General features: G+C 41.0%; 1 long non-coding RNA gene across 1 annotated transcript in view; it reads right to left on the minus strand.

Moving 5' to 3' along the window:
• Positions 1-14,001, minus strand: part of LOC117671844 (uncharacterized) — a 15,780-nt gene continuing 1,779 nt past the window's right edge. The window contains exons 2-3 of the long non-coding RNA XR_004593025.3: positions 6,119-6,244; positions 1-1,112 (exon numbers count right to left, since the gene is read on the minus strand). This is a non-coding gene — a long non-coding RNA (uncharacterized LOC117671844). The remainder of the gene's footprint in view (positions 1,113-6,118; positions 6,245-14,001) is intronic.

Genomic DNA, 14,001 nt, shown 5'->3' on the forward strand with positions numbered 1-14,001 from the left:
TTTTGATCTTGCCCTTTATTTTTCTTTATCTTCTTAGCCTACCTCTTTCTAATAAGTAAGCTTCCCAGCTCTCATAAATTGACAGCTTTGCCATTTGTAACTATTGAGTAAATCTTGCTCTTTCCTGTTTTACCTTCTCAGATTGCTGCTTCTTCTGAGCTAATCCCTTTCTTCTCTTCCTATCCATCATTTCCAGGCTAACTTCTCTCCTTTCTCTTCCTGTGGATCTGTCAGTGCCTGGTGGTAGAGATACCTTCTATGCACAGCTTCACAAGTTTTGTACCCTTTCCTCAGTTCTATGTATTATTTCTGTCAGTTCTCTGGGAACAATCTCTCCACCTTCATTTCTGATATCTTTGCAGGCTCCATCATGTCTGCTAAGAATCTTCTAATCTTTTCCATTATCTAGTTAATTTTATTTCCTCCTGTATATCCGCAATATTCAAAGAGATGTAATTTCCTCTGTCTGAGTCTTTCCCATTTCTATGCTAGGGTTAGTTTCCTAAATTCTCAAAAATCTTCTCTCTCCTGGAGAGCAATCCAATGTTCTTGAAAGATTTTTGACTGAAATCTAGGAGAGTCAGGTTCAAGTTCCATCAGATAGTGGAGGAGTTTGGACCTCTCAATCTCTCTCAATAGCAATAGCATGTAGACTTACTGTAGATATCACTTTACAGCCCTCTCTAAGCGGTTTACAGAGTCAGCATATTGCCCCCAACAATCTGGTTCATTTTACCGACCTCGGAAAGATGGAAGGCTGAGTCAACCTTGGGCTGGTGAGAATTGAATTGCTGAACTGCAGTCAGCCAGCAGGCAGCAGAAGTAGCCTGCAGTATTGCATTCTAACCACTGTGCCACCATGCGGTGTAACCTATCCCATAGTGCTAGTTAAGCAGAAATAGACTGGCCACCTTGTAAGCTGTCTTGATCTCCCAGAGGAAAGAGGCTGTTAAATATAATATACCATTTAGATATGTCAAATACAAATGAAATGCCAGAAGCAGGAGATGCGAAGCTACTGCAAGGAGAAGATGACTTCTGCCAGAGATCCTGATGTCTCTCCAGTTCAGCTCCTGGAGGATGCTCTCAGTTTTTGTTTGGTGCAGCTTGTCCTGAAACCAACAATTTTTGCAGTGAAAATGGCATTGGGGGTGGGGGGATGTAGCTGGCTCACATTGTCATCATTCTAGGCATGAGTGTGACCTGACAGCTAGAGAATTACAGTATATACTAAAAACAGGCCAATATCAGAGTAAGACAGATATTTGCCTACATATTTTCAGGTCTTACCTCATGGGATGAGGAAGTGTTAATTCTGTAGTAACTCACATTAAACTAGAGATCAGGGAGGGGGAGAGAGTGAAAGAGGGAGAGAGAGATGCTGATTGACACAAAGAACACAATTCTGGTGATTCTGAGTCATAAATTTTCCTTCTGGTGACTTAAGGTATTTTATTTTCCTATTGCTTCTCTTTAGGACAGTATTTTCTATGGGGAGTTACATTCTCTAAGGCTGGGGGCCACCAACTCTACTTTCTTTCTGCTATTATTTTTTTCTTTCCCTCTCCCCTTTCTCCAACCCCTCACTCAGCAAGCTGCTAGAGAAAGTACAGATTTATCTTTCCAGATACTGTAACTTGTAGAGCCACTCCCCAATTTGACAACTTTTTATTTTGAGTAGCTACATCCCATTATAGATACTTCCAACCACTGTTCCTGTTACTTGCCTCTTGGATGTGCAAAAAAAATCTCTAGCAGCACCTTGGATGTTAATAAACAAACAAGCAAACAAAAACCTAGCTAGCTAGCTAGCCAGCACTCAGCCCCCATTCTTCCTTTTGTGAATCATTTTGTGGCTATTAAAAAACACCTCCTCCACAAGCCACTACGTAGGGTATAATCATTGACAAACAGCTACACATGAGGTAATGGTATGAGACAGTTGTTAGAAGAGCTAATGCAGTTGTCCCAAAAATGCTTTTTCAGGAGGCAACTGGACTTTTCTTTTTCCTTTGAAGACTTTTCACTTCTCATTCAAGAAGTTTCTTCTGAAGAAGTTTCTTGGATGAGAAGTGAAATGTCTTCAAAGAAAAAAACAAGAAAGTCCAGTTGCCTCCTGAAAAAGCTTCTTTGGGATAACCATGACCTGGATGACTGAGAATCCCTACAGACTTTTAGCTAATGCAGTTGTTAGCTACATCAGAAAAGCCATTGCATCAAAGATGTATGAATTCCTTTTAGCATTCTGCTCTAACTGTACTGGTGGACCAGACCTAGAGTATTGTATACAATTCTGGGCACATTTCCAGAAGGATATTGACAAGTTATTATAGGTTCAGAAAAGGACCACAAAGATGCCACAGAAATTTAAAAGGCTCTACAAACAGGCTGAAGGGAATGGAAGACAATAGTTTAGAGAGAAGGAGAGCCGTAATATAGTATTCCGGAACATTAAAAGGTGCAATAGGGAAAATAATCATGATTTTTTTTTCTGTTGTCACAAAAACTAGGATCAGAAATAACATGTATAAATTGAAATTATTTATACTTCATTTAAATATTAGGAAGAACACCCTGACAGTGCAATCTGCTACACAACGGGGCAGTCTAAATACAGAGATGGTGGCTTCTCTGTCTCTAGAGAGTTTTTCAGAAAAGGCTGGATAAATCATCTCTCAAAATGGTTCAAAATAGCTTTTTTTCGAAAGTTGAAGTAGGGGTCTTGTGGTCCCTTCAAATTCCATAATTTTATTATTGTTTTTTTGAATAAAAACTATAATAGTTTAAGTCATAGAGCCTACCAGCAGATGGCAATCCACACTAAGACAGGAAAGCAGAAAAAAAATCCCATCAACGTTTACATGAAGAATATATCTAGTTGTCTACAAGAACAAATATTGTTTGTGTGGTCATTACTGTTGCATGCAGAGTCTTGTTTTTCTATATTAATAGATATAAATGTGCTACCCGATGTGGCAAAGGGGTTATTGAAATTGTTAAAAACATTTTATTACATTGCCCGTTTTATCCTAGCAAATGGTCAGAGTTGATGTTTCTGAAATTAGCAAACGTTCTGATCATTCCAATCAATTTTATTTACGGGGTTTTTTTTTACTTTCAGATGTCCATGACTCTGTTAATCAAAGGCAGCCAAATAAGCAGCTGACTGAGTTAAGTTGGGAAATCAAAAATCAGCATGGTAGATTGCAGTCCATAAATTAAAAGTGGCTTTTATTCTGTAGTTAGATGACTTGGAAATCTCTCTCTCTCTCTCTCTCTACACACATGCATGCGGGCGCACCCACCCACATACACACAAATTCTATTACTTGTCTACCACTAAGCTTCTGGGGAGCAATTGTAGCATATTTTAATGCTTGCTTGCTTTCTTGGTGAAAACAAATGAGAGAATCAAGCTGTTTCCAACTGATCAATGCCTTTCCTAAGATAACTTCAGTTTTCACAGTTTATCATACACCCCCGCGCATGCGCCCCGCTCCCCTGTGCCCCATTTTGGGCCTGGAAAGCCTCCTGCATCAAACTTTGACGGTGTGAATGGCGGCAGGCTGTTCACGCCTACAAAGGTTGGTGCAACCCTCTCCTGCCACTTCTTCCAAGGGAGCATGACCACTTTCCAGCCAGTATGCCTCTTACCGCTTACCGCAATTGCTTCCCGGCTGGCGGGTCTCCATGAGTGAGGAGCTGCGCTCTCCTCCAGGCCTCCTGGGGCAGTTTGCCTCCCTGCCAGCGGCTTCTTCTCCTGGCTGCTCCAATATCCCAGCCGGAAGTGGTAGTGTGACAGCCGCGGCTCCCCAGGGAGAGGGGGTGGTGGTGGCGAGGACACATGGGCCAGGGCTCCCCTCCTTTCCCACCCAAGCAGGCTTCTTGTGCAGCCCCAAGCCTCCGGCGGGGAGGAAGGGAAGCCCTGGCCCGCTGCTCCTGCTGCCGCTGGGGAAGCAGCAGTACAAGAACTGTCATTGCTGGGATTGAGGTGAAGGGGCACGCTTTCCTCCCTCCCTGCCCAAGCGGGCTTCTTGCATGGCCCCAAGCCTCTGGTGGGGATGGAGAGAAGCTTCCCTGGCAGTGGCAGGAGCAGCCGGCGGAGCAGAGAGGGTGGCTGCAGGCAGGCTGTGGTGGCAGACCATTGGCGCTGGCTAAGAGGCAGCGTTGGCTCCTCCTGCCAGCCTTGCGCTCTGGGCAGCATCCAGCCAACCATGCCTGGCCTCCCCCTGCGGCAGCCCACATGGATCCTGGGCAGGGCAGCTTTGGGGCCTTTCCTCACAGTGATGGTGGCGGTGACGAGGCAGGCAAGTGGGCAGATGCAGGGAAGTGATTGGCGGCAGCGCTCGTGGCTAGAAAGGGGATGGATGTCCTGGGGCTGCAAGTGGACGTCCACAGCATGGCCGGTGAGCACATGTACTGAGAAGAGTTGCCCAGTGGCCATGCGTGCACCGGGAAATGGTCGATCAACTGGCCAGCTGATCTTCCAGTTTCTGGCACTGCCGCACTCGTTAAGGCCAGCTGATTGTCATGTGTGCATGTGCACCAGTTACCAGAAGACTAGCTGGCTGGTGCGCATGCGTGCACCGGAAACCTGGAAATGGAATGGGCAATGCTGCGCATGCCAGGCAACATGGCTCTGCATGCCACTTCTGGCACTCGTGCCATAGGGTCGCCATCACGGGTCTATAGTCTCTGTGTGTTTGGTGCCAAAATGGAGTGGGTGCCATAATGCTTTCCCCTTGTAAGTATTGGATGACGTATGAAGAATTCTGATTCCACCAATCAGACATGCTCCTTTTGCATTCCTAATCTCATAAAGAATTGGGCCAGGATATTTCATTTAGTCCACAGCTGTCTCAGTACATATCTGTACAGCTACAGTAACAGGAACTGGCATCATAGCCCTACAGCTTGGTGCAGTTCATTAACTTCAACTGACTCGGGATCTCATTGTGTGAATAAGGTTAGCAGCGAGATATGCCTTAAGCATAATGGGACTGTCAGTATTTTACTTTTAGCCTAGACTGATAGTTTTGAATTACTTCACATTACACTGCCAGGATGATAATTCTGTAAAAGTATTACTGGTACTCAGATGGTTGTGGATTTTGAATTTCCTTTACGAGTTGAAGGAAGTAGATGACATATATCAACCAAAAGAGGTAGTCAGAATATGCCGAAGTACCTTACATCATTCAGCATGCACGGAAAGGCTACCAATAAAGCAGTGCATCATCTGAAATACATGCTTTTTTCTGCATTAGCCAAAAAGCTATTCTGGATGTGTGAAGTTGAAGAGGAGTTACTTAATTATTATTTCAATGTATATGGCCACCCATCTCAAAATCTGGACACTGAGCATCTAATAATAATTAAAATAGCATAAAAAACACAAAACAAGAAAAAAACATAATTCACAGTTGAGGTAGAAAATCACCCACACACGAGCACAACTGTGGCAGAGGGTGAGGTACACACCTGGATCCCCAGGCCAGATGGCAAAACAATATCTTGATGGCTCCAGGGTTAAAGACACTGAGTTTGTCAACTGGGTTGAGACCTGCAGTGAGGTGAGCTGCTGTTACTTGCCACAGCTCCTGCTAACCTAGCAGTTCGAAAGCATGTAAATGCAAGTAGATAAATATGTACCACTTTGTTGGGAAAGTAACAGTGTTCTGTGAACCTTGGTGTAGAGACATGCTGGCCACATGTTCATGGAAGTGTCTTTAGACAATGCTGGCTCCCTCAGCTAAGAAATGGAGGTGAATACTGCTCCTTAGAGTTGGATATGACTGGACAGGTGTGGGAGGAATCTTTACTTTTACTTAGGGCCTTAAAGAGGGCTGATTAGGGGCAATTTAATCCTTGAGGGAATTATGTTCCAAAGGGCATGTGTCATGATAGAAAGGCTCTTTTTTGGGCACCACCAGATGGCACTCTGTAATAGTTGAGTCTTGAAGTGGATCCTTCTTGCTGAACCTAATGAGTTGGTAGAGGTAATTGGGAAGAAGAACAGTTGTTCCTGAATTGCATCCAAAAGCACAGTGGCAACCAATGCAGCTAACAGAACAGGGGATCCCAAACTCTACGTTATTTTTTGGTGCACTATACTTACCTTCTCTAAAAGCAAAGGCATCATTATGACACAGCTGTGGCTCTACCACTTGATAAGTTCATTTTTTAGAAGTTATGTCCCATCTTCAGCTGCTGTTCCCAAATGCTTCATATGATTTCTTCTTTCCTAAATCAAATAGGGAGTTTTTAGTAATGATTCTGAATTTCAGTAAAGGTTGGGGAAGTATAAAACATTCATAAATGGACCAAGAAGCAGTTTCAGAAGGGAAAAAAGGGAGAAGCACATCTGCTTCTTGCAATAATAGTTGACATGGAATTAGAAGCTGTGAAGATGACAAGCTGCTAACTCTAGAGGTATAGAAGAGATTGGGTTGGACAGAAGCTCCAAAGCTGAACCTAGCATCAAACTCCATGAATAAGTAATGAGTTGGATTATGTTACCCAGGTAACCAGCTGTTCCTGGAGCTGATGTTTGTATTCTCCAAATTGTATCTTCTTTGCTGACCACAATATCATGGAATATTTATGAATTGGCCCCATTGGGAAGTGGAAGGAGGCCTCATGCTTCAATGGATTCTGTCCGCTATATCCTTCCTTCCTTCCTTCCTTCCTTCCTTCCTTCCTTCCTTCCTTCCTTCCTTCCTTCCTTCCTTCCTTCTTTCCTTCCTTCCTTCCTCCGTCCCACCCTCCCACCCACCCTCCCCCCTTCCTTATACTGCTGTCTGAAATAATCTTTTAGGACTTTTACTTGATTTTATTTGATTGCAAGTAGACTATGGTAAGTAAATATTATTCTAGCTGGCCTAGTCCAAAGGTAAGCAGTAGGGCTGATGACGCATTTTGATTTTGAAGCATGTAGTAAACTCACTCACAAAATGGCTGGTATGGGAAATGTGCTTGCTTATAAAATAGTTGCTATTATGACCAAGATTATTTACAAATAACCCATTTATCAGAAGATAAACTAGCCTCCAAAGATGCTTCTACTTCCAGTTATATCTTTATGAACCCAGAGACATTCCTGAAAATAAATGTTAGAGCCTACTTTTAATATAGCAAGTTCCTATTTGCTTTTTTATTAATCTTTAAAAATTTGAGGGGACAGTCAGGTACAATACAGGTGATGTTAAAAGCTAGAACCTGGTTACTTTAAAGGACTTTCTTCCTTCTTCCACATATGTAGTAGATTAAGAACAGCTTCACAGGCAAGGCAGGTGAACAAGCTGGGTGATAAATCATCCTGGAACCTGATTTTTTTTAGTAATCTGAGAGTTTCTAAGACTATCTTTGCTTGTTAGGTATTTTCTTCCCACTCTGAATTGCAACTGTAATGCTATCAATTTCTTACTCCATTTCAGTTTCCTCTGCCTGTGAGAGATTTCCTTCAAATTATTTGCCAGACTCAGACTATCATTAATTTGTATGACTGCAAAATTACATAATGGGATAGCAGACAGTACTTATATTCTCTATCCTGTTGCATAGCCTCTCTTTTAGTGAAAGTTGGGTTGTGTTCCCCAAGCCTTCTACTGAATTTACTGATATCAAATTCAGATTATTGTATTGTCTTTAGGCTGTTCCATTTCAATACAGTAAATTACAACCTTATACAGTATGGCCATAGTGTAAATGTAAGATTTCAAAAGATCTCGTTAGCGTTCTTCATGACACTATGTTTATTTACTATATATTTGATCCAGCCAATTACAGAGTTATCAGAAAGAGCCAGGTTACTGAATAGAAGTGTCAATCATCACACCCAAGCTAAGCAGTAAATTACATGTCTCCATACACTTAGTTATGCTCTTGAAAACTTCTATATACATCTTGGAAAGAGTAGAAACTTTATTGTATACAAGAAAGAAGCCTGAAATACAACAATTGATTTCCCACTACCATGCCAACATGCCACAGACTTATATATCTGAACTCTAGGGCTTAAACTCTAGGATACTTTCTTTCCCTTTCTGAATTAATGGATGCTTAATGGGTCACTTGGGAGGCTGAGATATGTTTAAATAACATATTCCAGCCTCACTAACCTTAGCCTTATTGAAGAAATTAATCTTCTGATTCCCAAATAAACTTCTTCCATTATCCATTCTAACATAACAGCATAATTTATGAAGCTAGACATATTTTTACCATCAAACCGAGGATCATTAGGAAAATGGATCCAGACACTATATAATTTTCTGATTTGCTAGCTAGCCATGAATTAGGGTGGACTATAAATGTTATAATAAATAAAATAAATAGAACACTTCGCTTGATTGAGCAAAGGAGTAAATAATTTCCTCAAAGAAGCTGGATTTTATTTATTATTTGTACTCTATAAAACTGAGGAGAGTGTACAGAAGAGGATACCAAAGGGTCTGCTTAGCAATTTTCAAGGAGGCTAGATTATTTTTCTCCTACTATCCTCAACTTTGAACATGCGCTAAAGCCCCAAATATTAGACAAGAGGCAAAGCTGCATTGGTTTCATTTGAAATTATGTATTTATCACTGTTGTCCTTTCTTGCTGTTCTGTTTTCCTCTTTCCCAATAAGCTCCTACTCCATTTTATATTTACATATTTGGCTCCATCGGTTTAATAAAGACATTTTTCCTTAAAGCTTTCTCTCTGTGCAAGCCTTTACACTTGCACAATTTCCCCTTCTTTAGGTTTGTTAAGTTCTGTTTTTCAAGATTTGGGGGCAGGAAGTTCCAAAGGACCTTTTTTTCTATTTTTCTTAGAGCTGAGCTAGCGGAAGAAGTCATTGGTAAACAGGTAATATATTAGGATGTGTTAGGAGAGCTAGATTGACAGGTGGCAGCCTATTGTAACTTTTCCAGGAGAATCCATAAAAGTTATAAATGATCCACCATCCTGGTAATAAAATGTTTGTAGATTTTTGTTCCTCCCATTTTGGTGACATTATTGTAGCTTTGATTAATTGTGAAAGCTGTATAAAATATGAAAATGACCCAAGAGGTAGAAAGTAATTTCATCATCTTTCCAGCATTGTTAAGCCATCTTAAGTATAAGATGAGGGTAATACAGCAGAAAGGATCAGAGTTGGGTTCAAATAGGGGAAACTCAACATTAAGAAAACTAAGATCATGGCATCCAGCCCTCTCAATTCCTGGCAAATAGATGGGGAAGAAATGGAGGTAGTGACAGATTTTATTTTCCTGGGCTTCAAGATCACCGCAGATGGGGACTGCAGCCAAGAAATTAAAAGATGCTTGCTCTTGAGGAGGAAAGCTATAGCAAATCTAGACAGCATTCTAAAGAGCAGAGACATCACCCTGCCAACAAAAGTGTGTATAGTCAAGGCTATGGTTTTCCCAGTTGCAATGTATGGCTGTGAAAGTTGGACCATAAGAAAGGCTGAGTGCCAAAGAATTAAGGCCTTTGAACTATGATCCTGGAGAAGACTCCTGCGAGTCCCTTGGACTGCAAGGCAATCAAACTGGTCAGTCCTAGAGGAGATCAACCCTGACTGCTCTTTAGAAGGCCAGATCCTGAAGATGAAACTCAAATACTTTGGCCACCTAATGAGAAGGAAGGACTCACTGGAGAAGAGCCTAATGTTGGGAAAAATTGAGGGCAAATGAAGAACGGGACGACAGAGAATGAGGTGGCTGGATGGAGTCACTGAAGCAGTAGGCGTGAGCTTAAATAGAATCCAGAGGATGGTAGAGGACAGGAAGTCCTGGAGGAACGTTGTCCATGGGGTCACGATGGGTCAGACATGACTTTGTAACTAACAACAACAACAAAGGGAAAATTCTGGGCTAAATTGGACTGAACACAGTTGGAAGCCCAATTGGAGCCCAGGATTTCCTCTACCACAATGTTGAGGAGGAAAGTCGGAAGCAGATAATAGAACTCTGAATCTAAGCTCCAAGTTCTCCCCCCCCCCACACACAAAACCTTAGGTACCAGTCACTGATGGCAAATTTGAAACAGAGCAGCCCTTCTAGTACTTGGTGCTTGCAGTGTGCAATGTAATTTGTCTCCCCAGTTTTGTTATTCCCCTGCTAGCATTAATTATTACTTGGAACCAGCAGCAACAGCAATGATTTGATTTCCCTGTAGCTTTAATTGTGTAGATTCTATTACATATACAGATATTCTTATATGCTGGGTATGCCCTGATCTGCAACTCAAGAAGTTGACCAGCTATTATAAAATTATTGCTGCCAACAAATAAAGATCCATATCTACAAAACTCAAGTTGCAATTATATTTTGAGTGCTTGTTTGCATAATGATCTAACAAATGGCTTTAGACTGGCAAATTCACTTCAGCAATAATGCATCAATTAAAGTAGGCACTTGAACATGTAACTCTATAACATGTATGAGATGGTTACTAAGGAAACCATGCAACAATCTTAGTATAAAATTTGAGACACACAAAGGTATGAAACCAACAGTAAGATTTATTTGCTAAGTGGCATTCCTGTTCTATCTGATTCTATTTCTTATCATGAATATCAACATTTTATTACTATCTTAATAAACATTCACGTAATATTGGAGCCAGAGTCACTGCTGCCCCACCTCTAAGAAAGACATTATGTCTGAAGGAACAAAACAAATGTAAATACGTGGACACAATGAACTATGATATAGGAAACTCTGAAATTTACTTTTTACAAAAAGGGTGGCACTGGGCCCCCCAGGAAATATAGCTTTTCCCATTACCCAGAGGCTGAACACCTTTCTTTTGCAGATTAAATTGTAATTATAAAGAGTTATTACAATAACCATTTTGCATTTCAGGAATATAATCCTATTGGGAGGTCTGGGACAGAAAGATGAATTCAATGGTTTGCATATGGCTCACAGATCCCATGCCTGTAATAGAGGGGAAGCAAAGACACTTGGATATTGAAAGGGATTTTATTCTGTCCTTTAAGTGTTGTGTCAATACAGGAGCTTATTTTCTCTGGGTTGTTTCTATATTCTGTTGCTCAAAGCAGTGCCACGGGGTGTATCCTGGGGAAAATGAGTTCAATCCTACAGTTGTAATGTTTGCAATATAGAGAATGCCCAGCCACAAGAAGCAGAAAAGGAATAAGCACTTTCCTCACACTACAACAATATTCACATATCAAGTAGCTATAAAAATATATTTGTCTTTGCTTTCAGGCATAGGCATTGAAAATAAAACACTTCTGCAAAAATCATTTCATCATATATTTATGTAATTTAAAATATGTTTATTCTAGGGAAAAGAATTTTCCACATTCTTCTTGTGTTTCAAGTTCAGGTTGCATGCATTTCAATTAAGGAGAGAGCCCCTCCCTCATTCTCTCAACCCCAAAAGGACATAGGCTATGTCTCTCTAGGTGAAGGAAAGGGGCACTGTGGCAAACTGAGAAATCTGCTACAAGCTTCTCCAGCTTGCCATTGTTCCCATGGAAACACTGGGAATGAAATCCAGCTCCACCTTCCTTTTAATGGTGAGATTTCTTATAAAGTAGATCACAGTAAAAATGCCGACAGTCCTTTTGTCCAATGAGGGAAAGCAAGAAGGATGTGTTTGTTAGAACCAGCTAAGAATCTCATAAAATGAGCTGGTATTTGTCAATTATAAAATTCCTTCTTGGGTTTCTGTAAAAATACTGATTGGAGGAGAGGAGAAGTTGTCAGCTATCCATGACAACCTTGAAATGATAATGCAGAGTGCTCCTTACAAAAAGCTTGTGCTAATTTGTGGCTGATGTTGTTGGACTTGAGATATGAAAAGGGAAGGAACTCACAATCATAAAAAGCTGTTGTTGTGAAATTACCCAATCTCACTCACTTAATATTACAAGACAGTTAGAGGTTGCTGTTTTCCATTCATTCCCTCATCTCTATTATGTACTACTACTCACCTTGGAAAATCCACTGAGGATGGAAAAAAGTAGGCTGGCTCATAACACTTTTTGACCCATAGCACTAAAAGCTCCTTATCTGGGAGTCCTTCTGATTCACAATTCTCTTTCATGAAAGAGTCTTTTGAAAGAAATATTCTGCTACAGAGGTTGTAAAAGCAGGGAGAAATAAAGACACCAACTTGTTAGAGAGTTGGGAGTTAGAGAAATGGGATGAAATACCATCTTTGCATCCCTTTTAAGAGAAATGGGCAAGCTGAACAGTACATTTAAAAAAAAAAACAATTTTTCTTGGAAGGAACTGTTGGAAGGTATCACACCAGTGGTGGGTTTCAAATTTTTTTACTACCGGTTCTGTGGGTGTGGCTTGGTGGGCGTGGCATGGCTTGATGGGCGTGGCTTGGTGGGTGTGGCAGGGAAGGATACTGTAAAATCTCCATTCCCTCCACACTCCAGGGGAAGGTTACTGCAAAATCCCCATTTCCTCCTGATCAGCTGGGACTTGGGAGGCAGAAAATAGATGGGGGCGGGGCCAGTCAGAATTTTTACTACTGGTTCTCCGAACTACTCAAAATTTCCACTACCGGTTCTCCAGAACTGGTCAGAACCTGCTGAAACCCACCTCTGACCCACATCCTAAGTAACTCTAATCAAATTAAATTACACAATTGTGATTATTTCAAAGTAATTTCTCCAGCTAAATCCCACGTTGCTATTCCAACATTACTTGAATTCCCTGTATCCCCAACAGTCCCATTTCAAATCAGGGAGAACAATTGATGGATGCTTTTCTCATTGGCAGGAAAATCTAGCAAGTGCTGCATCTTATCTTGCCCTGTAGTAAACTATTAAGACAGCACTACTCACCAGCCTCCTTAACAAAGCAAAGTTGAGATTGGCTTTATACACAGAGCATATTTATGCTGGTATCTTTGTGCTGCCTCAAAGAGTACAGCACATTAGACTGGCTATTTAGATATGCCCTAGGATTGAATAAGAAACTTCAAGAAATACATTGTCATCCAGAATTCAAATAGCGTTCAGGGTTGAGTGGAGTTCTAAAACAGAATATCTCCACTTAATTTCTACTCGCCTCTTGTGTTCAATGGGACATGACTAAACTAACCTTTGCAGACACACAACTGTTATTTGTCAACATATGAGGGCCAAGCCATTACAAATGAAAATAAAGAACAATTCTTACTCATTTTGGGATATAAGCTTACAATGAAAAATCAAATGTTGAGCAGCCACATAGGAAACTGTTTTACTGACTTAGAAAATGCCCCATTCTTGAAATTTTGAATACTCAGAATTAGAATACAGGAGCTCTGAATAGGGAATTTTAAGGATGGAGAGCCTAACGGAGGCATTCAAATTCACAAAACTCGTTGATATGGCCTTTCTGTAAAAAAAGTAGATGTAGCATATTCTAATTCCATTTAAATCAATATGTAGAAATGCATCAAGGAGATAAATCATGTCTCCTCCTTATCCCAAATGCAAATAACATTAACATTTATACCACAGAACCTGGTGACCAACCTCAAAACAGCCGCAAGAAAATACCCAAGCAGCTATCTACCCACAGTTCAACTACAAGAGTTTGGAGCAGTATCTCAACCCGACAACTTTAAGAGGTGTAGACTTCAACTCCCAGAATTCCCCAACCAACAACTCTAGGTCTGGGATATTCCTGATGGAATTACCTAGCAGAGAGAACCAGACATTTTGCAGGCAGGACTAAGCTAATACTTTTCTTTCAGACCTCCAGCAAGGGAGTCCAGGTGTGGATGCATCAGATCCTGGGAGCTCTGAGGATTTGGTGCTAATCTTAAATTCAAGTAGGAAATTCTGTCTGCATCATGCTGTGAACTATGGCCCATCTGTTTTTCTGCATCTTTCCCCACGTGCTCTTTCTCCCAAGTGCCCTGAACTGAATTATTGCACTTCTGGGAGTTCCCTAGAGTGCTGCCTTTCTATTTTCTTGTTGGCAGAGAATAAGCACAATCTACACCCAATTATTTTTCTGAACAGAACAGAACCAT

This window comes from Pantherophis guttatus, chromosome 1 (genome assembly GCF_059756535.1).
Source record: "Pantherophis guttatus breed Tessera chromosome 1, ASM5975653v1, whole genome shotgun sequence".
Classification (NCBI taxonomy): domain Eukaryota; kingdom Metazoa; phylum Chordata; class Lepidosauria; order Squamata; family Colubridae; genus Pantherophis; species Pantherophis guttatus.